The sequence below is a fragment of the Lathyrus oleraceus genome, chromosome 4, assembly GCF_024323335.1.
Source record: "Lathyrus oleraceus cultivar Zhongwan6 chromosome 4, CAAS_Psat_ZW6_1.0, whole genome shotgun sequence".
NCBI classification, from domain to species: Eukaryota; Viridiplantae; Streptophyta; class Magnoliopsida; order Fabales; family Fabaceae; genus Lathyrus; species Lathyrus oleraceus.
The window spans coordinates 177,461,502-177,464,754 of NC_066582.1; positions in this window are offsets into that span (position 1 = coordinate 177,461,502).

The following is a 3,253-nucleotide window of genomic DNA, read 5'->3' on the forward strand; positions in this document are numbered from 1 at the left end:
TTTTTTCCTTTTGACCCTAGGCTTGTCCTAGTGGTCTTGTTTCTCATGTTTGAGTTTGCTTTTCAGGTTAAGAAGCAAATGCCTTAAGGAAATTAATGCAAGTTGATTGAGTTTGATTGATTATCATGAACTAACTTGTTTGTTTTGTAGGATGCTTAGCTCATATGCTTTGAGCTTTGTGCATTGCACATTTGACTGATTGTGTTGACTGTCGATCCTTATCTTATATTGGTTTTGAATTTGAGTTGTATACTGATTTTGTTTGATTGATTTCAGGTACCATTAGTTGCTAATAGTTCTTTGAGAACTTGCATTACTTTGCTTGATAGCATTTGCATTGAGGTAGAATCTCTTGTCTTCATGTAGTCTGGAAGACCTGGCCTGTTACTTGGCCAGGCAACTGTCTGAAGTCCTCCTTAAGAGGCGATGTTTGTGCTTGTTTACTTTTGTCCCAAGCAGGAAAAGTCCTTTGAATAAGGCAATTGGTAGACAAAAGAGATATGTAGCCTATCTCCTACTATTCTGTGTGTCACTCACCTTGCTCACACCACATGTGTTGATGCATAGTGAGTAAAAACCCAAGATCTATCGAGTCAATAATCTGTGGAGAGAGTTCCTACTTTCTGAACTCCCACACCTTCTATCATTTGAAGCTCTCCCTGACCAGGGATAAGAGCATGAGGCACACCCCTCATATCCTTTCATCTGCTTCACCTTGGCTCTCAATGTCAAGGTTAAGAGCACCATTAACCCTATTCCAGTTGGCTTCAATGCCTAACCCTGTGTATGAGCCTAATTGTTTGGTTATAGAGTGTGCTGAATGACTTTGGTTGATTGATTACTTAGTTCATTTGTACATGTCTGCTTGCATGCTTTGTGCATTTATCATCATTAATTGCTCATTAGTGCATGATCATTTCATTTGTCTTTGTGACATATCTTTGTTGTTTGCCCATTGAGGACAATTGTAAGACCATTCATTGGCCATTGTTCCTATGATATGGAAGTGAGTATAAGACCATTTCATTGGCCACTCATCTTCTCTTTGCTTGATGCATTTGTTTGTTGTATGTGAGGATGCAATTGTAAGTCCATGTAGTTTGGCATTTGTTTTCCTATGATCATATGTTGGAGGTTAGAGTAAGCCCAGATAGATTGGCATCTGACATCCATGTCTTGTTGTGTTTTGTTGGAGATTGGTATAAGCCCAGATAGATTGGCATCCGGTATCCACTTTTTATTTCTTTGTTTTAGGAGATTGGTATAAGTCCAGTGATTGGCATCCGATATCCGCTTTTGTTGACTTTCTTCCTTTCCTTTGCTTGATTGCTCATTGCCTATTCCAAAGGACACACTTGAGTCATCTTCTATATGATTTCAAGAGGTGAACCTTCTAGGAAGTTTTACACTCCATCTTCATCCATTCATCCCATTTTGTCCTAAACCTTTTCACACGTTGCTTTTAAAACTTGAGATAAATATTGTGCAAACATCTTCATGCTTTTAAATTAAAAACCTGGACCCCAAGTCCTTGACTTTTTCAAACTCCATTTCATAATACTTCTTTTGAATCAATCTTAATCATACTTTGACCCTCCTTTTGTGAATAATCATAATCAATTAACTTCACCCATTCAATTGTTTTGCGGCTTTGTCCATTCTTGTTAAGTTTTCATACATTAGCCATAGGTTTGATTTATCCTAGTTGGTTGATGTTAATCTCACCTATTTGTCCTTAGTTGATTGAATTGTAAGTCTTCCTTGCTTATTATAGGGTTAACCCCTCACTAGTAAGTTGAAGCTTTTCTCACATGGTGGACTCGTTGTTTTATAAGGTTGAGTTTTCTCCCGTGGATAACGTAAGACCTTAGGGCTTGTGTTTAAAATTGAATCCACTAACTTTTGGAAATCTTTTAGCCGAACTACGGCGTTTTGATCCTTACCTTTGATGGAAGGTACGTAGGCAACGGGTTCATCCGTTCAAACACAAAAACAATAAAAAAATTGTATATTCTTTTCTCATCATCCCATTCATGTTTGCACAATAAATATGTCAAAAACAAATAAACATTTCTTATACAACAAGTGTGAAAAGGGCTCCCTAGGAGTACCTAGGACGTGATGGGTGCCTAACACCTTCCCATTGCGTAATTTACCCCTTACCCAGACTCTCTGATCTTTTTATTAGTTTTCTACGCGTAAAACTTCTTAGGCCTTTGTTCGCTTTTTAGCCAGTCCTTTGGATAAATAAAAGTGCGGTGGCGACTCGATTCATTGTATGCTTTGCTTTTGATTTAATCAATAAATCAGATAGCGACGAATACACCGCTACAGAAAAGTGGCGACTCTGCTGGGGAACAATCCTTGGTGGTATTGCCTACTTTTCACCCTTGTTGTGCGATATATTATTATTTGTTATATGACATATTTTTGTACCATTTGGGATAACTGTATTGATTGTAATGTTTGAATTGCTTGATATACAATTGTTGTTTGCTTTGGTGATCTGTGAGATGAGTTCTATACCCGAACACGAGTGCACTCTAGAATAGGAGAATGGCATAGTCTTGTTGACTGGTGTGGAATATTCCTTAGCCAATTGACTTGCGAGTCCATTCACTTGGTGGAGGTCATGTTGGATTAATAATGTCACACAAGTTATTTATGGTTAGGCATTATTCTTTCAATCATGTGCCGCAGAAGCCAAGGACCTTAGTTTACCAAGCCCATCTTGGCCTATTTTTTAGGACGTAGTGCGGAGGTCGTTCAGATGTAAGTTCTGATGCGATTGTTACGCGATACTACACTCATAAGAGTTTCTCTTGAGAATATTCTTGGAATACGAGTATTCGTTCCTGCGATAATATTCGAAAGATGGAACGATGATTATGGGAACCTCTTGTAGAACATGTCTGGCAGGTTTAAACCCTAGTACACTCCCTTTGGGTGGTTCTTAACCGAGACTCCATGCTCGTGACTCTCAGCAAACCCGTGATTCGTGGTTGAGTCGTTCAGACAACCTTAATATCAATGGAACCTGGGTGTCGATAAGGTGTACACCATAATCCGCCAAAATGGATGGTTGATATTAAGGATGTTTGAGCCGGTTCATGTACCGTTAATATCAATGGAACTTGGGTGTCGATAAGGTGAAAACCTAAATCCACCAAAATGGATGATTGATATTAGGGATGCAATGAGCTTTCCCATGACCTTTGTTTGGTGTGACTTGTTTGATCCTTGAGTGTGATTG